Below are 26965 nucleotides of genomic sequence, written 5' to 3' on the forward strand. Positions count from 1 at the left end.
TAAAAATAACCAAAACTATCCATTTTATATTTCAACAATGTTCTTGTCTTATAATATAGTTTAAGGTCTGATACTGCTGAATCTGCTACCCAAACCATTTTTTCCCCTGGTGTCTTTGAAGTTCCTGACTTTCTGTTCTTCCAAATGAACTGTGCTATTATTTTTTCTAACTCAGTAAGATAATTTTTTAGTAATTTAATTGGGATGGCATTGAGTAAATAGATTAGTTAAGTAAAATTATTGATTTTTAAAAGTATATTGGCTTTATCTATCCATGAACAATAAATATTACTTCAATTATTTATATCTGACTTCATTTGTTTAAAAAGTATATTTATGTAGTTCCTGTGTCTGTTTTGAAATATTTGAGATATACTCTCAGATATTTTATAGTATCAAGTTATTTTAAATGGTCTAAAATAATTTAATTATGTTGCTGACACATTAACAGTTTCCCATTTTTTTCTTTTTATTAAATATATTTTAGCTTTAGTGGGATTTTTTTGAGATCATGATTACTCTCCCTGCTTTTTTTACCTAGTAAATTATATTCCTAACCATTATTTTATCTTCATGGTTATCTCTCATTTTCATAACATTTCCTGAAAGCAACATATTGTTGAATTCAAATTTTTATTCTGCTCTCAGTTTTCATTTTGTGGGTAAATCCATCACATTCACATTTCAACCTTGTATATTTTCTTCCTTCCTATTTTCTTCACTATCCTTCTCATCCTATTTCTCTCCCTCTTCACTCTTTTGATTTACTTCTACCCACTACCATGCCCTCTTATTCCTTAATCTACACAACCCTCCAAGAGTCTCTCTTTTATCCTCTCCTCCCCATTATCCCTTTCCCCTTTTATTTCTTTCTGAATTTAGAAGAATTTAATACATATATGTATATATGCATACATAGATGTGTATATATGTGTATGTATATACATATATTTCCCTCATTAACCTAGTCCTAATGAGAGTAAGGTTCCAGTACTACCTTCCACCCACTAACTTCTTCTGTATCAATTTTCCCTTTTATGCTTTGTTTGTATGAGTTAATTACTCCTTTTTATCTCTCCCTACAAATTTTTATTTTTACCCCATCATACTCAGCTCAGCCCAAGCCTTTCTTTCAAACTACCCAAATAATAATGACAGACATAAGAAGTACTGATGTAAGAAGTAAGCAATTTGACCTTATTGAGTCTCCAATAATTTGTCTTTAATGTTTACTTTATAATTCTCCTAGATGTTATGTGTCAAATTTTCTCTTAAGTTCTACTGTCCTGTCACAAATCCCTCAAAATCTTTAAGTTTGTTAAATGTCCATTTTTTTTCCATTCAGGATTATACTTAACTTTGCTGAGTAAGTTACTCTTGGTCATAATCCCAGCTCCTTTGCTCTAGGAAATATAGTATTCTAGGACCTAGGGTCCTTCAAAGTAGTAGCTACCAGGTCTTCTGTAATCCCCATTGTAGTTCCACAATATTTAAATTATTATTTTTTTTGTTGCTTCTAATATTTCCTCCTTAACCTAGGAGCTTTGAAACTTGAAACTTGGGTATGATATGCTGCCTGGGATCTTTTTCAGGTGGTGATCAGTGGATTATTTTTCTATTTTTGCTTTGCCTTCTTGTTCTAGAATTTCAGGGCAATTTTCCATGACAATTTTTTAATTATTGTATTCTTTTTTAAATCACACTTTTCAGGTACTCTGATAGTCTTATAATATTTCTCCTCCATCTATTCTCCAGATCAGTTGTTTTTCTGATGAGATATTTCACATTCTCTTCTATTTTTTCATTCTTTTAATTTGTTTTATTATTTCTTGTTGTCTTAGAACATCATTGGCTTCTCTTTGCCCAATTCTTATTTTCAAAGAAATTTTTTCTTCCCAAAATTTTTGACTCATTTCAAGTTGGTTGACATTCTTTTCATCATTTTCTTGATTTTCTTGGATTGTTCTTATTTTTTTCTAATCTTTTCTCAATCTCTCTTATTTGAGTTTTAAAGTCCTCTTTCAGTTCTTCCAAGAACTCTTTTTGTGCTTGAGACCATTTAACATTTCTCATTGAAAAGGGAGCGGCTTTTTAAAGCTATTTTGTTGTTGTGTTTGTTCCTTCATTTTTGGAGAGGACCATGCCGTCAGAAAAATGATGACCTGACTTGCACTTGACTTTGTTTTGAGTAAGAGAGGGCTGTGCAAGGTCACCGGTCTCACTTTCTCCTCCTGAGCCATCTGGATCCAGTGACCAGATATTCATCAGGATGACTGGAGATGGCCCAGGATGCAATGGGAGCCTTTTTAGACTAAGGCCTTTTCAGGTACTCATTTAAAGTGAGGTAATGCCCATTCAGTGAATATGCCTCTTTAAAAAGTAGTCAGGGGGGTGGCCTCTTTAAAAGAAAATAAATAAATAAATAGATGAATCATAGTTTCCTCTGAATATGAACCCAGATCTTCTCTATCCCCATAGGATCTATCTATGATTGGGTTCTTTCTCTTTTGTCTATTGATTTTTATTTATTTATTTTTGTTTTTAGCAGCTATTTAATGTAATTGAGTTCTAGTCCCAAGGTATGGGGAATGCTGTCCCAAGACTCAAGTCCTTCTTACTCTTATTTTCTGAGGTCTGTCCTGGGGCTCATCCTTGGGCTCTCCTCTTCACTCGTAAGCCATAGCTATGCCCCTCCTTAGCCACACTGTCTTGCAAATGATCTTGCTCCCTTCTGTCCCTCTGGTGGCTGCAAATTACAGCTGTCTTCTCTGCCCTGGGACTGAAACCAGGGATTCTGCTCTCCTACCAGCACCAACAGTCAGCAGGATCTCTGCCCCTCTGCTACTGCCCTTACCAGGTGTGTGCTAGCTCCTTCTTCTCACACAGCAGTAGCTCAGGATGCATCTGGTCAGCATAGCTGTGCTTGGTGTCCCTTGACAGTGGAAGGTCCTTCAGTCTCCTATTCAGAGTCAGACCTCCACACTATTCAATGTCAGTAAGATAAAAGTTTCTAAGGCTGAAGCTGCCCAAACCCAGGGCTTGTGGTTGTTGATTCTACAGAGTGGGGCTGCAGATGTTTACATGTCACTCAGGCTGAACCTCTGCCCCTAGGATTTGGGTCTTCTGAGGTTGTCTTAGGAGAATAACTGCTTTACCCTGATTTTTGTTTGTTTCTGCTGCTTTACTTTCTGTCTGAAGTGATGTGGTCTTTTTTTTGTGTAGGAAATTTAGAGAGCCTGAAGTTTCCTGACCTACTCTGCCATCTTCCTCAAACCCTCTCTCTATAGCAGGTTCTTAATAAATGTTTTTTGACTAACAAACATACATGTGTAAGTACACATATTTATGCTGTGTACACACATATATGTACACACACACACACACACACACACACATATACTGGTGCAGAGTGAAATGAGAAGGACCAGGAGAACAATATAGACAATAACTTCAAAAATGTGAATAGAATTTGGGAACTATGGGTGCAGTATATTATATAATCTGTCAGACTAGATTGTTATGTCAGTTTTGATTCATTATTGCTTTGATAATTTCCTGCAGTGTTTTTGTTATTGATATGGTTAATTATGCTGATGATTTTCCTAATATTGAATCAACTCTGCATTCCTGGTATAAATTATACCTGGCCATAGTTGTATGATCTTTACAATATATTCCTGTAATCTCTTAGCTAATATTTTATTTAAAATTTTTGCATAGAGAGTCATTAAGGAAATTGGTCTATAATGTTCTTTCTCCATGTCTGCTCTCCCTGGTTTAGGTATCAAAACCATATTTGTGACATAAAAAGAATTTTGTAGGACTCTTTCTTTACCTACTTTTTGAATAGTTTATTACAGTATTGGGATTAATTATTCCTCAAATGTTTGGTAGAAGTCACTTGTCAATTCATTTAGTTCTGGGGATTTTTTTCTTAGGGAGCTCATTGATAACTTATTCAATTTTTTTTTCTAAGATAAGGTTATTTAAGTATTCTCTTTCCTCTTCTGTTAATCTGGGCATGTTATATGTTTGCAAATATTCATCTATTTCACTTAGATTGGCACTTTTACTGGCATGTAATTGGGAAAAATGACTCCTAATGACTACTTTAATTTCATCTTCATTGGTGGTACATTCGCCCTTTCAATTTTTGATATTAGTAATTTGGTTTTCATTTTTAATGAAATTAAACAGTGGTTCATCTATTTTATTGTTTTTTCGTTAATCCAGCTCCTTTTATTTATTATGCTTTTTTAAACTTTTACTTATATTACTCTCTCCTTTGATTTTCAGGATTTTCATTTTGGTGTTCAATTGGGGATTTTTATGTTGTTGGTTAGTTTCACACCCAATTCATTGATCTGCTCTTTCTGATGTATACATTTAGAGATATATATTTTCCTCCTAAGTACTGCTATAGTTGCATCCTACAAATTTTGGAATGTTGTCTCATTGACATTTTCCTTAACAAAATTATTGAATGGTTTTTTGATTTTTTTCTATGACCCAGATTTTCTTGTTTCCAATTAATTTTTAATCCATGCCTATATGGTCCTTTCTTTAATGTAATTTTTATTGCACTATGGTCTGAAAATGGTGTATTTAATATTTCTGCTTTTCTGCATTTTTGTGTCCTTATGCATACTCAATTTTTGTGAAGGTGCCATGTATAGTTGAGAAAAAGATATACTCTTCTCTGTTCCCATTCAATTTTCCCCAGAGGTCTATCATATTTAACTTTTCTAAGATTCTATTAATTTCCTTAATTTCTTTCTTATTTTGTGGTTAAATTTATCTAGTTCTGAGAGAGAAAAGTTGAGATCCCTCACTAGTATGGTTTCACTATCATTTCCTTCTGTAATTCATTTAATTTTTCCTTTAAGAATTAGGATGCTATGCTATTTGGTGCAGATATGTTTAGCATTGCTATTACTTCATTGTCTATGATTCCTTTCAGCAAGATGTAGTTTCACTGCCTATCCCTTTTAATTATATCTATTTTTGCTTTTGCTTTGTCTGAAATCATGATTGCTCCCTCTGCCTATTTTACTTCAGCTAAGCATAATAGATTATGCTCCAGCCCCTTTTGAAACTCTCTGTGTGTCTCCCTGTTTCAACTGTGCTTCTTGTAAACAACATATTATTGGATTCTGGTTTTCATTCTACTCTCCATTTATGTTTTATGGGTGAGTCCATCCTATTCACATTCATGATCATGATTACTAGCTCTATATTTCTTTCTGTCCTATTTTCTTCTATTTATTGTTTTCTTTCTCTTTTTATCCTGTTTCTCCTCAGAAGTCTGCTTTGCTTCTGACTACTGCCTTCTTTAATCTGTTATTTATCACCTCTCTCTATTTCTCTTATCCCTTTTCTCTCCTACTTCTCTGTTGGATATAATATATTTCCATTACCAACTGAGTATATAGATATACATATATATAACATACATATGTATATATATATATGTATGTAATACATATTATGTATATATGTGTGTGTGCGTGTGCTCACACACACATTTTACCTCTCTGAATCAATTTAGATGGAATGTGGTTCAAGCATTTCCTGCACTGCCTCCCCATTATTTTCCCCTTCACTGTAAAAGCTCTTTCTTGCATGCCTCTTTTATGTGAGGCAATTCCCCCCCTTTTTCCTATATCTTCCCCCTTCTTTCAGGGAATCCTTTCTCACCTATCCATTTTTTTTACATCATCCCAACATAATCAATTCCCTCCCACACTCTCTTTCCATGGAATACTCCTATAACTGCACTAATAATTATAAAGTTCTTAGGAGATGCATGTATCCTCTCCCTATACAGAAAGGTAAACAGTTTAAACTTGTTGAATCCCTTATGATTTCTCCTTCATATTTATCTTTTTATGTTTCTCTTGAATCTTATATTTGAAAGTCAGATTTCCTATTTAACTCTGATCTTTTCGTTAAGAATGCTCAAAAGACTTCTATCTCATTAAATACCCTTTTACTTTTCCCTTGAAGGATTATACTCAGTTTTGCTGGGTAGTCTATTCTTGGTTGTAATCATCCCAGCTCTTTTGCCTTCCATAATATCATGTTTGAAGCCCTCTGCTCTTTTAATATAGTAGCTGCTTAATTTTGTGTGATCCTGACTATGGTTCCTCACTATTTGAATGGTTTCTTTCTGGCTGCTTGAAGTATTTTGTCTTTGACCTGGGAGCTCTGGGATTTGGCTATAACATTCCTGGGAGTTTCCATTTTGGAATATTCTTCAGGTGGTGCTTGGTGAATTCTTTCAGTTTCTTGGAATATGATGTCTAGGATCTTTCTTTGTCTTTTTCTTTGGTTTTCAGGTAATCCAATAATTCTTAAATCATCTTTCCTTGATCTATTTTCCAGGTAAGTAATTTTTTCATTCTTTTGACAGTTTTATTGTTTCTTGATGTCTCATGAAATCATTCAGTTTTCATTGGTTCAATTCTAATTTTTAAAGAATTATTTTCTTTTTTAATTTGAATTTATTTATTTAAGTTTTCAACATTCATTTCCACAAAATTTTGGGTTTCCAATTTTCTCCCCAATTCCCTCCCCCCACCCCAAAACACTGAGCATTCTAATTGCACCTATCACCAATCTGCCCTCCCTTCTAACATCCCTCCCTTCCCTTATCCCCATCTTCTCTTTTGTCCTGTAGGGCAAGATAACTTTCTATACTCCATTACCTGTATTTCTTACTTCCTAGTTGCAAGAACAATACTCAACACTTGTTCCTAAAACTTTGACTTCCAACTTCTCTTCACCCCTCCCTCTCTACCCATTCCCTTTGGGAAGGCAAGCAATTCAATATAGGCCATATCTGTGTAGTTTTGCAAATGACTTCCATAATAGTCATGTTGTGTAAGATTAACTATATTTCCCTCCATCCTATCCTGCCCCTCTTTGCTTCTATTCTCTCTTTTGATCCTGTCCCTCCCCAAGAGTGTTGAATTCAAATTGCTCCCTCCTCCCACTGACCTCCCTTCTATCATCCCCCCTCCCCCCCGTTTATCCCCTTCTTCCCCACTTTCCTGGATTGTGAGATGGGTTTTCATACCAAAATGAGTTTGCATTTTATTCCTTCCTTAGTGGAATGTGATGAGAGTAAGCTTCATGTTTTTTCTCTCACCTCCCCTCTTTCCCTCCACTGAAAAGTCTTTTACTTGCCTCTTTTATGAGAGATAATTTGCCCCATTCCATTTCTCCCTTTCTCCTCCCAATATATTTCTCTGTCACTGCTTAATTTCATTTTTTTAGATATGATCCCATCCTATTCAATTCACCCTGTGCTCTGTGTGTGTTTGTGTGTGTGTGTGTGTGTGTGTGTGTGTGTGTGTGTAATCCCACCAGCTACCCAGATACTGAAAAAAGTTTCAAGAGTTACAAATATTGTCTTTCCATGTAGGAATGTAAATGGTTCAACTTCAGTAAGTCCATTATGATTTCTCTTTGCTGTTTACCTTTTCATGCTTCTCTTGATTCTTGTGTTTGAAGGTCAAATTTTCTTTTCAGCTCGTCTTTTCATCAAGAATGCTTGAAAGTCCTCTATTTCATTAAAAGACAATTTTTCCCCCTGAAGTATTATACTCAGTTTTGCTGGGTAGGTGATTCTTGGTTTTAGTCCTAGTTCCTTTGACTTCTGGAATATCCTATTCCATGCCCTTCGATCCCTTAATGTAGAATCTGCTAGATCTTGTGGTGTCCTGATTGTATTTCCACAATACTTGAATTTTTTCTTTCTAGCTGCTTGCAATATTTTCTCCTTGACCTAGGAACTCTGGAATTTGGCCACAGCGTTCCTAGGAGTTTCTCTTTTTGGATCTCTTTCAGGAGGTGATCAGTGGATTCTTTCAATATTTATTTTACCCCCTAGTTCTAGAATCTCAGGGCAGTTTTCCATGATAATTTCATGAAAGATGATGTCTAGGCTCTTTTTTTGATCATGGCTTCTAGGTAGTCCCATAATTTTTTAATTGTCTCTCCTGGATGTATTTTCCAGGTCAGTTGTTTTTCCAATGAGATATTTCACATTATCTTCCATTTCTTCATTCTTTTGGTTTTGTTCTGTGATTGCTTGGTTTCTCATAAAGTCATTAGCCTCCAACTGTTCCATTCTAATTTTTAAAGAACTATTTTCTTCAGTGAGCTTTTGGACCTCCTTTTCCATTTGGCTAATTCTGCTTTTTAAAGCATTCTTCTCCTCATTGGCTTTTTGAACCTCTTTTGCCAATTGAGTTAGCCTATTTTTCAAGGTGTTATTTTCTTCAGCATTTTTTTTGGTCTCCTTCAGCAAGGTGTTGACCCCCTTTTCATGCTTTTCTTGCATCTCTCTCATTTCTCTTCCCAGTTTTTCCTCCACCTCTCTTACTTGATTTTCAAAATCCTTTTTGAGCTCTTCCATGGCCTGAGACCATTGGATATTAATTTTGGATGTTTGGAATACAGAAGCCTTGACTTTTATGTCTTTCCCTGATGGTAAGCATTGTTCTTCCTCATCTGAAAGGATGGAAGGAGATATCTGTTCACCAAGAAAGTAACCTTCTATCGTTTTATTTTTTTCCCTTTTATGGGCATTTTCCCAACCAGTTACTTGACTTTTGGATCCTTTGTCAAGAGTAGGGTATACTCTGGGAATCTGTAAAATCTCAGTTCCTTGGAGGTGGCACGATCAAGTGTGTACTGGTCTGGAAGCAGAAAGGGATTTTTATGTCCAGAATCTTAGCAGTTACTTCTCCACAGCCACCTGGCCTCCAGTTCCACCAAGCCAGCACTGGGGGGCTGGGATTCAGTCAAGCTGTGGGGGCAGGGCTGCCATTCAGTGTGAGACAAAAACAAGCTCCCTCAGAGCCTCTACACAGGGCTGAGGTAATAAGTAGCTCCTCAGTGCCCCCAGGGGTTTTAAAATCCAACAATGAATGCAGGCTGCTGTAGGGGCTGAGATGGGAACTGCTACCACCTGCCATGGCCTCTACAGTCGCTGCCTGAAGCCGGAGCTATGGGAAGGCCCTTTTCCCTTCCTGGCCAGCTGAAAAAACCTGGTCACTGACCTTTGGCGCCTGTGGGTTGAGGGATCTGCAAAACCGCTGCTACTGGGACTGGGGATTCTGCCCCCAAGGGCTGTTTGTGAGCCGACTGTGCAGCCAAGGCTGGGCTGGACTCCACTCTGTGACTGTGCAACAGACATTTCCCGTGGGCCTTTCAGGTCACCCTGGGCTGGAAATCTCCTCCATTCTGTTGTTCTCCACTTCTGTTGCTCCAAAATTTGTTGAGAGTCCCTCTCTACAGGTATTTTATGGGTTGTGTGGGGAAAGCCTGCCTTTATGTATCTTTCTACTCTGCCATCTTGGCTCCGCCCCAAAAGAATTATTTTCTTTAGTAAGCTTTTGTACCTCTTTTTCTATTTGTCCAGTTTTAGTTTTTAAGGAGTTATTTTCATCAATGATTTTTTGTGTACTCTTTTTCCATTTGACCAATTCTGTTTTTTTAAGTTGTTATTTTCTTCTATGTGTTCTTTGCCTCTTTTACCAAGCTGTTGTCTTTTCATAATTTTCTTTCTTTGCTTTCATGTCTTCACCTAACCGTTTCCTCTGTCACTCTTAGGTGCTTTTGAAAATATTTTTAGCACTTTCAGGAATTCTTATTGGGCTTTTGTCCAGTTCATGTTTTTCTTTAAGGCTCTGCTTGTTGCTATTTTGACTTCATTTTCTTCTTCTGATTTTGTTCCTTGATCTTCCCTGTCACTATAGCAATAGTTGTTTTATGGTCAGGTTCTTTTTGTTGTTTGCTCATTTTTTCACCCTACTTCTTGATTTTGAACTTTATGCTAAAGTTGGATTCTGCTCCCACCATGATGGGAGACAGGGGTACTGTCTCAAGCTTCAGACTTTTTGTAAAGTTGTTTTCAGAGCTAGTTCTAGGGGTTTGGAAGTTTTGAATGCATCTGAGGCAGTATGATCTGAGGAGAGCTATGGTAACTGCTCTCTTGGTCTACACTCAAGTCCTTTATCCCTTGGAATTGTAATTGATGCTCCTCCTCAAGATTCCCTCTCCTTTGGGACCAGAAATGATACTGTTCCTCAGGATCCCTACTCCCTTGGGGCCATAAGTGATACTGCCCCTCATAGCTTCCTCTCCCTCTTGACCAAAAGTGTTCCTCTCTGCCCTTGAACTATCACCCAGAAGTGAGTATAAGCAATGGAGTTATCAAACAGTTGTCCCTCATAGCTTCCACTCTCCTTTGACCAAAAGTATCCCTCTTTTCCCTTGAACTATGACTCAGAAGTGTGTATAGTCAATGAGGTTGCCAAACAGCTTCTGATCCAGTACTAGTATAAGGGTCCCATGTAGTTTCTGACCAGATTTCAAGCTACCATATCTGGCTTGAGAGCTCCCGAAGCTGCTGCTGCTTCTGTCACCACTACCTTGTCTTACTACTGATATTTCTGGCATATACTTTTTAATGACAGACAGTCCTCCTCTTTTTGCACAGCAGATAAGCCCTTATTTTGTGACAGAGCAATAAGGCATGGTGGAAAGGATATTGGATTTGGGGTTAGAAAAGTTTCTCTCGAAATTCATATCTTCCTGCAAGGTTCATTTCAAATGCTATCTCCTCCATGAATCCCCTATAATTATTGATTTGTTCTTTTCCTCCCCAAGTTAGCTTGTATAACACTCATCTCTGCACTTTTTATATCCCATAAGTAAAATAAAGCCCTCTTGAGATCAAGTTTCATTATCTTTGCCTCCTTACCTCTTGCCCTAGTGACTTAGATATATTAAAAATAATTTGAATTTGAATTCACATTTGAATTTTTTCTCCCCCTCCCATTTGCTTTGCAAGTATTTGACAATATCATAATTGATAGTTGATTCAGTTACCTTCTAACTTTTTGGAATGGGAGCAGGATGGTGGATAAGATCTGACCCTTTCCTATTCAACTGAAGTCAGAGCAATAAATATGCCCCAACAATTCTGTTAACTGTGTTGAGGAAGTGCCATTCAGTACATTTTCATAATCCCTTAATCAAAAACCAGTTCTTTCCTTTGAATTCTCCATTGTCTTTGAGGCAGAATAAAACTTATAGTCTCAAAAACGAAAAATTGAGCAGGCCTCGATCCTTATGTGAGATCTGACTTGACCAGAAGTAGTAACAAGATATTTTATACAGGCTTTCTGAGGTGACCTTTGACTTTCCCTTCTCTAGTCAACAGGAAAACAAAGACTTTCTAAACCTTCTCTTCTCTTAAGTGAATCAATAGCAGTCATCCTAGTCCTTCACTTCTCTTAAAGCTGTTCTTCTGGTGGGCAAGGGAGCTGGAAGCCATTTTTTTCTCTTCTTTCCTTCCTTTTTCTCTCTCATCTACAAGTTGGGATGTCTGTGTGACCTCGTTTCAAAGTATCCCCAGCTGGGCCAAGGAGATGTCATCTAATTCCATTCCTCCTTTCAGAAATAAATTGTTTTTCATATCTTTAGGGTTATTGTTAAGAATTCTATTTTTATTATATGAGTCATTTTTGTTAGAATTGTATGCATGTACTAAAGTAAAAATTAAGTAACCTTGGTGTATTGGAAAAAGCACAAGAGTTAGAGGCTGGGAGCCTGGGTTTATAAACAATTTTGCTATTTATCACCTGTGTGATATTGGACAGGTTATTCAATCTCTCTTGGACTCAGTTCCCTCAAAATTAAGAGTCTGAACGAGGTGATTTATAAGATCTCTTCCATTTCTAAATTCTGTGATCTTTAATAGTTCATGTATTTAATAGTCTCTAGTAAATAATCTCTCTCTTGAGTAAAACTCCATGTTTATTTATTTTTATTTATTTCAACCCACCAAGTGTTCTATTGGCCATCATATTAAGTACTAGACTTGGAATCAGGAAGATCTGGGTTCAAATTCTCCCTCAAATACTTATGTAAGTTGTGTGACTCATCTAAGTCACTTAAACTACTCTGTGCCTCAGTTTCTTCACCTGTAAAATTGTGTACTTTCAATAGTAATACATCACTCAGCAGCTATTGGGTTGGTCAAGTAAGGGCCACAAGGAGCCTTTGCTTAAAATATCTCTCCTGAGCATGGGCCCTGACCCAAGGGTGTCTGGAATTCTCTTTTCACACATTATTTTGGTCTCTGATGTTAAGCATCTAAGTTAAAATACAAATGGTATCTAGGAAAGGTAACTCAGGTATATGTGCTCAGAACACCTTAGCTAATGGATTATTCAGAACTCATTTCTACAAGGAATGGGACACAGAATAGATGGGTTTTGATTTGAAAGAGGTCTGAAACACAGGTACATATGAGGCTTCTAGGAGGGAGTAGAATGGCATTGGATCTCAAGTTTATGTGGAAAAGAGGACTCTTATGGGAACCCCAAGAGCCAGCCCTGCTGCTCAGTACAGGATTTTCCTGGGTCTTTATAAGGGCTGGTCTTTTACAGAATCATGGAAGCTTAGAATTTGAAGTCTTAGGTGTCATCTAGACAAACCTTATTCAATGTATCTGAGAAAAAAACCTCCATTTGAGAAAGTACCCACACCAGCCACGCTCTCCTCTGCCCTGATTACATGGCTCACTTCCTAGATTACATTTCCACCTCACCTCACCCACAGGAGTACCTTCTCCTCCCCCTCCCCCACCCCATTTCAGTTGGCTTTTAGATGTGTTGTCTTCCTCTACCAGAGTTCAAGATCCTTGAGGTCAGGAACTGTTTTCTTTTTGTTTTGCCTGTATTCCCAGCATTTAACACCATGCCTGACACACAGTGAGTGCTTAATAAATGCTTTATCTATCTCTGTAAGGAATTCTTTCTTATAAGCTCTCTGACTGGAGATCTTCCTGCATCTGCTTGAAAGCCTCCAGCTCACTGTTTCATGATCAGGAGCCAAAGCAGTGTGTTTAGATCTATATAGTGGGGTATGTGTGTGTGTGTGTGTGTGTGTGTGTGTGTGTGTGTGTGTTTATCATATACACACATATTGGTTGGTTGGTTGTCCTTCATTCTCAGAAAGGACAAAAATGGCATCACTTATGTTGGGGTCAAAGTACAGCGTGTCCATCTGTGACTGAACAGACCTATATGTGCCCACAGGTCGGGCACAAGTAGTCCAGATGAGCGTTTGGAATAGAGATGTTCCTAAATTTCACATCTCATATTTCTTTTGAGCTTCTGCAATTCTGCTTCACCCACAGAGTACCTTCTTTGATGAGGGCACACTGTGCTGAATGGTCCTTTGTCAGTGTCTCCCATGTCACACAATCAATTCCAAAATTCTTCTGAGAGATCTTAAGGTCACTCCTTTTGACCTTCATGTGAGCACTTGCCTTGGTAAAATAGTCTTTTAGGCAAATGTATGTTTGGCATTTGAACCAGGTGTCTAGTTCATCAGAGTTGTGCTCTCTTCAGTAGAGTTTGAATGCTTGGCAGTTTAGTTTGAGAAAGGATTTGAGAAAGATGGTACCTCATATTGTGAGGTGATCTTCAGAATCTTCCTAAGACAATTCAAATGGAAGCAATTTAATTGCCTGGTATGGTGATGGAATACTGTCCAGGGTTCACAGGCATACAACAATGAAGTCAGCACAATGGCTCTATAGACTTCCAGCGTGGTAAGTAATCTAATACTTCCTCTCTCCCACACTTTCCTTAAGCGTCACCCAAACACTGAGCTAGCTCTGGCAATACATGTGTCAACCTCATCATCTGTGTGTATATCCCTGGAAAATGTACTGCCAAGCAAAGTGAACTTATCCACAGCATTCAAAATTTCTCCATTTACAGTAACCCATGATGCCATGGTTGAACGGTATGGTACAGACTGGTAGTTTTCTTAGTGTTAATTGTTAGGTCAAAATTAGCACAAGCAACAGAGAATCTGTCCATACTTTGTTAACATCTCAGCCTCATAGGCTGCATTGAGTGGACAATCATTTATGAACAACAAAAAAAAACCACACACCAATTCTCCCTCCACTTTAGTCTTGGCTTGTAGTTTTTTTCAAGTTAAATAATTATTGTCAGTGCAGTAATTGACTTTGATGCTGTTTTCATCTTCACTGAAGGTGTCTGACAACATTGCTGAAAACATCACGTTAAAAAGCTTGGGAGCAAGCCTTATTTCACTCTGTTGGTCACCTGGAAAGCATGAGAACATCATCTTTTATCCAGAACCTGTGCAAGCGTGCCATCATGAAATTGATGTACAATACTAATGAACTTCTCAAGGCAATAAAATTTATATATAATATGTATGCATGTATGTATGTAGACACATACATGTGTGTGTTTACCTTTAATTGCTTTTTAATTGTGTTTGACTCTTCATGACCCTTTTTTTATGGTTTTCTTGGCAAACATGCTAGAATGGTTTGCCATTTTCTTCTATAGCTCATTTTACAGATGAGGAAACTGAGGCAAACAGGGTTATGTGACCTGCCCAGGGTCACACAGCTAGGAAGTGTCTGAGATTCAATTTGAACTCAGATCTTCATGACTCCAGGCCTGGCACTCTATCCACTGTTTGTGCATGTGTGTATAATATGTATGGACAGCTAGGTGGTACAGTGGATAGAGCACCAGTGCAAGAGTCAGGAGGACCTGAGTTCAAATCTCACCTCAGACACTTGACACTCACTAACTGTGTGACCTTGGGCAAGTCACTTAACTCCAATTGCCTCATCCCTGGTCATCTCCAGTCATCCTGATGGCTCTGGAAGAGAAATGAGGCTGGTGACCTGCACAGCCCTCCCTCATTCAAAAAACAAAGTCAAGTGCAAAGTCTCAGCAATGAAGGATGAGCACACACACACACACAATAATGTATGTGTGTATATATACACATATATATGTGTGTGTATATATGTGTGTGTGTGTACATACACACAAACACACATACACACACAATACAGTCTCTCCCTGTTAGAAGCTAAAATGTAAAAAGATCTACATATGCTGCCTATACTTTCCCTATATATATGAATATTACTGATGACAGTTTTCAATTCATTTTCTTTGCTTTTTGGGGGAGTAGTTTGAATTTCTGTTTTTTATATTTTCTCCCTGGCAAGGCTCAATGCAGATTTCACAGGGAAAGGTTATCATCAGACAAAGAAGGAAAGCAACCTTCAAGAACTCACCCAAACCTCTGGGAACTCTTCCCACAGCAACAAATGGGATTTGGGTTGAGAAGGCCAGAGGGTTGAATGAGAAAAGAAAGATAGTTTTTTGGATCAATTTGGATCCATTTCTTGTGAATGATTCATTCATTCAACAGATATTTATTAAATACCTACTGTGTGCTAAACTCTGTGTTGGGAGAAGTACAAAATTTAGACATGACACCTCTTTTCTCACTGAGTTTACAGTCTAATTGGGGGAGATGATCTATGGACAGATAGATGTAATTACATTATCAAAATACAAAGCAAATTGAACCATGATTTATATAAATGTATTCTAGATACATTAACTGCAGTTTGGATTAGGATGTGGTAAAGAGCATAGGAGAAATATGCAAGGATTCAAGTTGGAATGTTTTTTCTTGGCTGTGATTGAGACTTAGGAGAGAACTTCGAGGTCACCAAATCCAACCTTCATGTCTTTCAGATGAAGAAACTGAGTCCTAGAAAGGTAAAGTAACTTGCTCATGGTCATAGAGGAAATAAGTAGAAAAGCCAGAGTTTGAACTCATATACTTTGTCTTTAAAACCACAGCCTGATTCTGCCTCAGGCTCATAAAAATGAAAGGGGAAGACCTAGAAACTGAAAAGAACTAAGAAGAGGTTCCCTGGGATCTTTATAATATGTTGAAGGTTGGGACTTCCATTTCAAAATGGAGATAGTCACAATCTGAGGAATGACTCGGACTCGACACCCATGGTGGAGGCGAAGGTGAGGTAAGCTTAATTCTGTAGCATCTTTTACTCTTCTAAATCTCAGTTAAAAGAATGGAATGGGGGTGGGGAGCTGAGATGGCCTGGTGAATGCAAGCTGTCTCTTCTTAGAAACAGAGTCTATATTTTCTCACAGGGAGGGTGGAATTTCCTGCAGCTAGTTTGCAGATAAGATCGATGGGATTCGTGTTGGCTGCTTCTGCAGCCTCGGGGCTGTGCCAAGAGGTTGTAAACATGCCATCCTCACGAATAGGTTTCTGCCTGTTTTCCCCCATGAGCTCCTGGAGGGGTTGGGTGAGCTCCAGCCAATGACCTTGCCTCTGTTTCCTGGCCATGGACTTCATTGGATACATACCAGGAGCTTCATCTCTTGAGCTAACAACCCAGCCCCCTCTCTGTTTTAACTAGGACGCCCCAATTCCTAACCACAGGATAGAAATATCAGGAACAGGACTCTTCCTGCAGAAGCCACTCCTGCCTTGGTACCCCCTCTTATCTCTGGATCTGACATGTGTGAACTCAGATAGCCCCAGGGTGCCATGTGTGGCCTATCCTTCATATATGGCCAAGGGGAGCTGTGTTTAAATCCTGGGTTCCTGAGCAAACATTTCAGAAAGACCCCTCCCAGCCTTTGTCAACAGCAAGGTAAACAAATCTTCAAGGTGCAGAGGACAAGGTGATGTGGTTGGCCCCCTCCTGTGTCACAGGATCTCTGCCTTTCACATTTTGGCATTGATATATGTCAAGTCAAGTCAAGAAGCATTTACTAAGTATATGTGCCAGATGCTACGCTAAACACTGAGAATACAAATAAAGTGAAGAGAAAGATGTCCCAGGACTTCAAGTTGTTTATATTCTAATGCTCACCCAGGGGCCACCCCCTGCACCCCCAAGTAAACCTCTTAGCAGACAGGCTAGACCAAGTTGAGAGTAACTGATGGGCAATGTCTACTGTAAGCATGTGATGACTTCCTGCAGTGGAATGAGATGAGAACAATTTATTCCAAGGCCATGAAGGTGGCTGAAACAGGTGCTGTGGAGCTCTTAGCGCCTGGTTAGACATCGAAGATACCAAGGTCATCTACTGCATCCTGGGACATCACCAATAATCCTAACTTTTGTGTTGCCACTAGACTTCAAGGACTCTTGAAGGGAGAATGAGACTGAGGATTTTGTGTAACTGTCTCACTTGAATCCAGTTCACAGTCCCCTGTAACATCGTTGGTCCTCTCCAAAAACAAAAACTGACACCAACAATAACAACATTCTAAGGGAATTAGAAAGGAGAGGGTCAGGGAGAGAAGGCTATGACTTAGGGGCATCAGTAGAGAAATCTGAGGAGTTAGGATGGTGTTGGAACAAGAGTGAAGGAGTGATTATGACTGGGGCAGATACTTTCTCCAGTGGAAAAGTTTACTAATCCCAGTAAGGGACTGCAGGGGCAGAGGGTGAGAAGGGTGCTGGGATATAGTAGAGAAGTCCAGAGGATGCAGGAGCCTAGGTAGAAAGAGGAATGAAACTGGCCAATTTGATAGAATTGAATTGAGAGGCCCCTCTGGATTAGGTGAGGTACAGAGTTGCTTAGAAACCAGAGACTTAGTCTTAGAACTGGGAGAGCTCTTAGAGTCATCTAGTTTAAATTCCTGCCAAGTAGCCCTACTATAACACCCATTTTTTTCTGCTCAAGCTTTATTTTAAAAGTAGTAACCTCAGTAAGCTATGTAGTAAGCTTAATAAAGGTTTGTTGACTAAAATATTTGGGGCTGTATCCTTTAAAATTTATTGATGCATTTTGTTTCTTTATCAGAATCATTTCCCTATATATACAACCTGCATTCCAAACCCCAGCTAGCTGAACCTACCCTTGTACAAAGTTACCAGCTTTAGATCTTTCAGTGACGGCGCTCTCGCTATTTTACAAGGGTGCCAGTTCAATGTTGGGCATCTCTAATAACTAGAAACTTCTCCCTTTTGATGAATGAGATATTAAATCATATGCTTCCTTAAGTCATGTGTTGGTCTGAATTCTGACCACTGGAGTAATATCAAACATAAAATATACGCATGCCACTCCCATAGCGTCTGTGGTTGGTGATCATGGCACCATATGTTTAGAATGTGATGAAAAGGGCCTGAGGGAGACAAAACTAGGGTGACTTGGGTTCTACCAGTATTTGGCTATATGACCTTATACAAATCCCTTAACCTTGCTGAGTTTCATTTTCTCCATCTAAAAAATGCACTTTCCCCAAACATCTGCACTACATGAAAGGCTTTATCATGGCATTTTATGTGTTATAGAGGTTGATATGACTGGTTTTTTTGTGTGTGTAGACCATGTGCACTTTTATAAGTTTGTCTGTGCCAAGGTATTCTGCCTCAGATAGTAAGTTTCTAGAGGGCAGAGGTACTACCTAGTCATAGTTTGGATTTCTTTTAACCCGACTTCCACTGGTATTTAGTTGTCACTATCTGTGTTGATCATAAATGATAACAGGGCCTGCCCTGATTCAACAGCAAACACCCTCGGGATCCCTTGTCCACTCAAGCCCATCCCCCAAATATCATGTGCTTTTTCCTCCCTTAGGACAAGGTAAAGCCACCTCAAATCCATCCAGAAATGGAGCCCCAGGCTGGTGCTGATTGAATGACTGTATAACTCTTACAAACATCAGGATCCCAGGTGTTCTGGTCATGACTCATCCTTCCCTCCCCCCTCACCCTCCATAGCTGAGTAATTTTAAACCGTGAGTAGCAACATAATCTGTCAGCCTCCCCTGAGTTTGACCTGACGAGTCAGTCATCCACTATCTACTTGGGGGAGACAAGACATGCAATGAAACAGTTGTCTACCAAGAATGGTGTCATGGAAAGAGACCTGCAAGTCAGGGAGACCTGAGTGACCCACTAAAATCTGACCTGAGGCAGGTCACTTTTCCTCACTTATCTCTTCTATAAAGTGAGAAGGTTGGAGGAGATAACCTTTGAGCTCTGAAATTTCTATGGTTCTAGATGATTGTTGCACGATTTTTTGAGAGCAGGAACAATTTCCTCCAGGACTAGGAGTGTCTGTACCTTCAATATCCTGTTCCATGGTAGGCGGTAGGTGGTGCCCAGATAGGGCATTGAACCTGAAATCGAGACCTGAGTTGGAATTCTTCCTCCTAAATCCCAGGTAAGTCATTTAATCTCTCCCAACCAGTTTTCCTCATCTGTAAATAGGGATAATAATAGCAATTAATTCACAGTGTTGTGAGGTTCAAATGAGATAATATCCATAAAATGCTTTGCCTTCCTCAAAGAGCTATTTAGTTGTTATCAAAAATATGCAAATGCCTTTTAGGTGGCTAGTGGCAGTGCTTTTATCTTGGCCCCCTGAGATTATGTCCCTATCCTGATACCTCAACTTTCAGGCTACCAGTGGAGTCAATGGAGGACATCCTGGTGTATTCATTAGAGACAGTACAGGGTAGGGGAAAGATGACCAGACTCGGAATCAGAAGAACCATGATGAGTCCTTACTCTAAAATTTACTTACTAACTGTGTAACCTTGGAGAGATCACTTAACATCTCTAAACCTCAGTTTCCTCATCTGTAAAATGGGGACAAAAATATCTGTAGTACCAACTTCACAGGACTGTGGGAAGGAAAGCAGCATACGTTTGAGCTGGTGTTTGTGTGTAAATTCCAGCTCAGGAGGGGGTTTCAGTGGGGCTTCTCTGGTTCATCCTGCCCCTAAAAAAAGTCAAAGCCATCCGAGTATGCAAAACACTCCAGCCAGGCTTAGCTATCTTCTCTACTCAGGGGACTCATAAACAGGCTGGTGCCTGAGCTTTTAAAAACTCCTGATGTATTTGGTTACACTCTCAATTCAGATGATTCCATTACTACAAGAAGGTACTTCATTACAAGGAGGGCCCAAAGCCCAGACTATACTAGCTCCCTGTCAGATAATTTAGCCTCAGTCATACCTCAGACAATATTTTTACAAGGTCACTTCTTCAAACTATGTCTAGCCTTCCCAAATGACAATATTATTTATGCCAAGACCTTCTCTTTAGGGATGGAAAAGCTCCAACTCCTGTTTAATAGGCTATATGGACAGGCTAGAAAAACATCGTTTGTAGCAGACACAGTTTATGTACTTAGTATATAACTAAGAGTACAGACTGATCATTGGAAATATGGCCGAAAGCTGGCCCCAGCAAAAAAAAAAAAAAAAAAGAAGAAGAAGAAGAAGCCACAAAAGCAACAAGGTTTGGAGTTTTCCTCCTCGGTATTATTTTTGGAAGCTCCAGGTTTAGCCAGAGTTATGAATGCACAAGAGAGAAACACTTCTAACTTTAGTGGTTACCTGAATATTTAAAAAAAAAAAAAGAAGACAGCCCTCTGCAAAAGAAAATTTAAGGTTAGAGTATGTTCATCTCACAGTCCTGCCTGGTCAGTAGCAGCCATGGAGATTGCCCAAGGCAGCCAACAAACTCTGAACTAAGTAAAAAGAACAATTCTGACAGCTGACCATAGGATTCAGTCTTAGAGGTCATTCAGTCTAACCTCATCATTTTACAAATGAGAAAACTGAAGTTTAGGGAAATTAAGTGACTTGCCCATGGTCAATCTGGTATGTCATGGAGAGGATTCTTAGCCAAGCACAGTCTCAGTTAGACTAGATGGATTCTTGCATTACTAAGGTTCGGTGAAAATATATTCACCTCGTAGCAGCAAATAACAGGAAACAAAGTGATTGCCTATTGACTGAGGAATGACTGAACAAATAAATTGTGTCATATGAATCTAATTGTTCTCCAGCAAATGACAGTTATGAGTTATTCAAAGATTAATAGGAAGATTTGTACAAATTTAAATATACAATGGATATGAACATACAGTTCTCAAAGGCAGAACTGCAAGCTATTAACAACTAGATGAATTCTCTAAATAACTAATAATAAGAGAATGCAAATCAAAATAACCCTGAGATTTTTACCTTAATCCAGCAAGCTGGCAAGATGGCAAATAGTAGAAACAACTAATGTTGAAGGAATTGCATAAAGGTAGACACCAGAAAAGTCAAAGACAGAAACAAAGGTGGCATAGACATAAAAATTTTAAGGCGGAACTTTTCATGGCAGAAAAGAACTGGATACAAAGTAAGTAATCATCAGTTGGGAATGGGCAAATGAATTGTGCTACATGAATGTCTTGGAATATTTCTGTGCCATAAGAAATGATGAATATGAAAAATTTAGAATCATAAGAAGACTTGTATGAACCAATACAAAGTAAGCAGAAACCGAAAAACAATGTTACTCAATAATGTAAATGGAACAATAAAAGGAGCCAAATTGCTCCATAATTATAATTACTGAGTTGTCTTGAAAAAAAGAGATGAGAAAATGTATCTTCATCACTTCACTGAGCAGGTGGGGGCCTATGGATGTGAAGCATTGTATATATTGTTAGACATAGATGATGTAGTTTTGTTGAACTGCTTTTCTCCTCTTTCTTTTCTATTTTTTTTTGTAAGGGATGGCTTCCCAGGGAGAGGAAGGGAAAAGGATCCATTCAGAAATAAAGATAATATAGAAATAAAAGAGGTAATTTAAAAGAGAATATATGTATATATGTGTCTATGTATATATTATATGCATACTCAATATATAACATACAAAATATAATGCATTTTATACATCACATGTATAATCAATGCATATGTTTATATATTATTGTATTACAGATTTATTATATCTATCATATATAATCATAAATATATGTAACATACACATCTATATAAATAATAAAGGCTTATATATGTACATATATGTAAATATGCATAGATGTGGGTATACATGTATACATTTATACACACGTATTTATATGCTCTGCTGTTTTGTTCACCTTCTATATTATATTATACTACATATTTTTCTCTGGACTGTAGTTAATTATAAGAAAAAAACTTTTTCTTCATATTTCAATTTCCTTTTGTTCAAGCCTTTTGTTTTATTTGGATAAAGCCTGCAGACCTTTTAGACCCATTAAATCACAACTTGTAGGCAGCCAGCCACCTGCACCATTTACATGGAAGGCTTTCCTGATCTGACTAGTCCCTGGCATGGCTTTAATAGTATGTTACAATTCTTAGCACCATATTTTGTTTTTATTAACACTTCTGAATGAATGTGAGTTATGGATCCTGCTGTTAGTAACTCACATTTTCATAGTATTTTAAGGTTTACAATGAGCCTTGTACATGACACCCTTGAAATATGGGTAGTCCAAAAATTGTTATTCCTATATGTGTGTTATATACAAGAAAGCTGAGGTTTGCCCTTAGATTCCGGTAGTCAGGGATGGGCTAGTAAATGTTTAGCAACCAGTGAGAGTTGGGCTAATAGTTCCAGGACATGTGTTTTTCCTGTGTATGAAAACATCTGTGCATGCTTATACATACAAATATACATATGTATACATATATTCTATTATGTGCAGTTTGTTTTTTACATTAAAAAGTGCCTATTAAATTGACCAATAGTATCAAAATTGCCCTGTTTGTGTCCCCTCTGAATTTATTTTTATTTACTTCTGTTTATTTTTAATATTTTACTGGTGCTCTTTTCTCTTTTTTTTCTTTATCACTACCCACTCTCTTGCCTGTTCCCCCAATCAGAAGTCCTCTTTTGTAACAAGTATAGTCAAGCAAAAGAGATCATATTGACCACATGTGACAAAAGATGGCTCCTTTTGCAACTTTAGGTCGTCATCTGTCTGAAAAAAGACATGCTTCATGCTCATCAATTTCTGAAGTCATAATTATTCACTGTATTCAATCAATCGATTAAGAAGCATTTATCAGGCACCTACTTTGTACTTGGGGCAGCTGGATAACTCAGTGAATAGAGTGCTAGGCCTGGAGTCAGGAAGACCTGAATTCAACTCCTCAGATACTTACTAGCTGTGTGACCCTGGGCAAGTCACCTTATCCCATTTGCCTCAGTTTCCTCAGCTGTCAAATGAACAGAGAAGGAAATGGCAAACCACTCCAGGACCTTTGCCAAGAGAACCCCAAATGGGGTCATGAAGAGTCGAACACATCTGAAAAACAACTAAATAACAACAAACTTCAATACTTTGAAAATGAAGCATACTGTGAGTGTAGGTACTCTGGTCACTGACAGGAGACAAACCACTGGCTTTGGTGGGTAGTCAATTCCCTTTCATGTATATACTCAATGATCCTGCCAATCTGTACCATTTGTACAAGATCTGGTCTTGCCTTCTTGAATTTGTTCTCACTATACCCTCTGACAACTGTGTATTTCCTTCTGCCTGACTCCCCAGGATCTACTTGCTAAAACACAGGCTAATCCTTCAAAGACCAGCTCAAGTACTGCCTCCTCCAGGAAGTCTGTCTCATTCCTCTAAGCTAGAAGAAAGCTTACATTCCTCTCTCCCAGAGCCATCTCAGCATTTAGTACCTCTCCTCCTAACAATTTAGTCTGAATTATAGTTATTTTTGTCTCTGTCTTGTCTTCCCTACTAGATTACAAGATCCTGGAAGTTAGGTATTAATCTTTGCATCCTTAGCACCTAGCCCAGGACCTTGAATGAAGCAGTCAATTATTAACTGTTTATTAAATTAAATCTAACTGAATTCTAGTGTGATGCTTCTGGTTAGAAGCTCAGGTCCCTTGTCTCCTTCCTAGAAGTCAAGAGCCTGATATCAATCTTGCACCGAGAGATTACTATGTCCTCAGTAGCAAAGCATTGCCATATGCTTCCTAACATAACAGCACTCGTGGGTAACCCCTGAAATAGCTCTTGTATCCACATGATCCTGCAGCATGTAGATTTATTAGGATATTGTAAATAAAACTTGGATAAACAGAAGCATGAAATGGGAGACCTCACAGGCTAAAAAAAAGAAGATGGAAAAACAGTCCTGCTTCATCAGCATTTACAGCAGACAGATCTCACACATGACTTATTCAACAAGTAATAGCGAGAGGATTCTCACAATATAACCCGAAGCAAGAGAAAACTGAATAAGGGTCTTGCTTTTTAAAAAAAATGTATATTCAAGAGGGTGGTGGATGGGAATATGTATGGGAATGGGGAGAGTGAGCCCATTTTTGTTCTTAAGTCAGGAAAGCTATTCTGTAAATCCTTTTAGTAGGAAATAACATTCCCCACTGATGAGGCATCTGTATAGGCTTAGATGTCAACATTTTACAAGTGAGTAATATAGAGGCTTCACGGAATGGCTAGAGGACTGGATTTAGAAACTGGGAGGCCTGGGCTTGAGTCCGTCCTCCAGTTGTGTGATCCCGGGCAAAACTCTCAGCCTCAGTTTCTTCATATGTAAAATAAGGATAATAATAGTGCCTGCCACCCAGGGTTGTTATGAGAACCAAAGGAGATATAGAAAGTTAAACCTTAAAGATCTATATAACTGTTAGCTATTATTGGGCAACTGAGAAAGTCACTTAAGTTTTCACTGTGTCAGACCTTACTCAGAGATTTTTAGGTTATAGATGAGTTGCTCATCTACATCAATAGACAGAGTCTACATACCTGGAGTTCCTTATGTCAATAAAATCTTAGGTCAAGATGGAAAAGAGAGAGGGTAGGACAAAGAGAGATCATGATTTGCAGTGGCACAATAAATAGAGCACTGAGTCTGGAGTCAGAAAGGCCCAAGTTCAAATCTAGCCTAAGACACTTATTAGATGGATGACCCTGGGCAAGTCATTTAACACTTTGTTCATCTGTAAAACGAACTGGAGAGGGAAATGACAAACCAGTCCATATCTCTGCTAAGAAAACCCCAATGAAGGGTCACAAAGAGTCAGACATCACTGAACAAATTGCTAAACAATCTCTCCCTCTAATTCTCCACTCCCACCCCTAAATAAAGAAAAATACAACACTTATGGCAAATAAGTATCGGCAGGTAAACCAAAATCCATACATTTGTTATGTCCAAAAGTGTTTAATTCATTCTTTACCTTGATACCATGTTCCCTCTGTCAGGAGATGGGATAGCATGGGATATCATCATTAGTACTCTAGTCACGATTGGTCATAAAATTGATCACAGTTCTCATGTCTTTGAAAGTTGTTTTTCTTTATAATGTTATAGAGCATACACACCAACACCCATACATACATTTTCCTGGTTGTGCTCACCTCATTCTGCATCAGTTTATACAAATCTTCCCAGGTTTTTCTGAATTTGTTCCTTTCATCATTGCTTATGAAATAAAAATATTCCATTATATTCATATGTCATAATTTGTTCATTTCTTCTTCAATTTATAGGCCCTCCCTTGATTACCCCATCTTTGCTACTGTAACCTCTATGGAATTTAAGGTTCATATCCCAACTCCCACTCACACTGACCTATCAGGTCCCTAAGCACAACTACCTAGCATATCTCCCCTTCAGAGTTCTAGGGGTACCCTTGAAGAATAAGAAGTATATTTCTAATGCTTTCAGTTCAAGCCCTTGTTCCAGTGTATTCTCCAAAAAATCAATCACCAGTTTCAAATAATATTTCCACTGCATCACTAATTAACCTAATGATCAAAGCTTCTATATCATTAACCATTAATTAATATCAATTAGCTTTTACAATGTAATATTTACTGACTAAATATAATGAGAACAAAAGTATAAAACATACCAGGGGCACAATTTCTGCTATACCACCTCAGTCCCTAGTAAAAGTAGTCTCAAGCTTTTGTCTCACCAAGTTTACTTTTAAAGGTGATAAAGTCAGTGTATGAAGTACTCCCTTGCTAGTACCCCAAGTACTAGTATCTTGGATGTTGGGTTCAATTTACAGCTGAGCTGGAACCAGCAAGTCACTCTTCACTGGAATAAGCTACCAGCAAACTCTGGTATAAACTCCAGTTCCTAGAACTCTGGCAACTCACACTTCTGACCTTCAAGCCTCACAAGGTCACAGTCATCTCCAATACCCTTTCACTTAAGAAAAGGAAAAATCAGACTCACATAGGCAAACAAACAGAGATCTACTGTTCATGGCCACATGTCAGCCCAGGTGGGAACAGGTAACTACCAGCAGACCACTGCCTCCACTTCTACCCCTTCTCTCCCCACCCCAAGCCTTAACAGCAATTCTTGCCTTGATCACTGCCAGGAAAGCAAGAGATCAGGTTGCCCCCATGGGAATCTTTTTTTCTATACATTTTCAATTTCAACTCAGAAGCCAGTCAAAGAAATCCTGCCTTCACCGCAGAGTAAGCAGACAGGAAACAGGCATAGAATACATAGAATCCCTGTCAATGTTCCAAAATCCATGGGGAAAGGGAGGATTGAATCAGGCTGAGCACTCATGCATCTGCCTAAGGGCTGACTTCTCATTGGTCAGTCCTTCACTACACTACAACAAAAACAGCAGCCATGAGTATTTTTGTACATGTGGATCTCTCCCCACCCCCACCTTTTTCCTTGACCCTCTTTGGGGATACTGAGGACACTGGAAAAAATCAACAAGTCTCTACTGCAATGATGTGTCTAAGACCATGTGTTGTAAGCCTATGCCCAGGTGAGTGAGTGACCCAGGCTCCACCTCCAGATGTTAGGCAGGCTGTCTGACTATCCAGTGGCAGGTTAAACAGATTAAACTATAGTTTATTCTTACAAGGATGTTCAAAATACTCATTTTCACATGGTTAATTCTTGTGGAGCAACCAGATTTTGAAGGAAAGTTATCTGAACCAGATTATAAATTGAACTCTTGAATGTGAATGAGATGGCTAGATTGGGGTCCTCCCAAATCAGTCTGTCCCAGCTGATACTTTAATCTCAAAACAAGAGACCCATATACTTCTTACTTATGAAAATTGGAGCCCATGGTGTGAGCAACTGACAATCAGCATGAAAACATGGAGTTTCTTGTGGAACTAGACAAAAGAAAGTCTTCCTCACTGTCCAGGCTAAGTGAGACATTTTGGGGTAGTGGCTAAAGTATGGGACCTAGAGTCAGTAAAGCCATAGTTCAAATCTTGCATCTGAT

This window comes from Notamacropus eugenii, chromosome 4, assembly GCF_028372415.1.
Source record: "Notamacropus eugenii isolate mMacEug1 chromosome 4, mMacEug1.pri_v2, whole genome shotgun sequence".
NCBI classification, from domain to species: Eukaryota; Metazoa; Chordata; class Mammalia; order Diprotodontia; family Macropodidae; genus Notamacropus; species Notamacropus eugenii.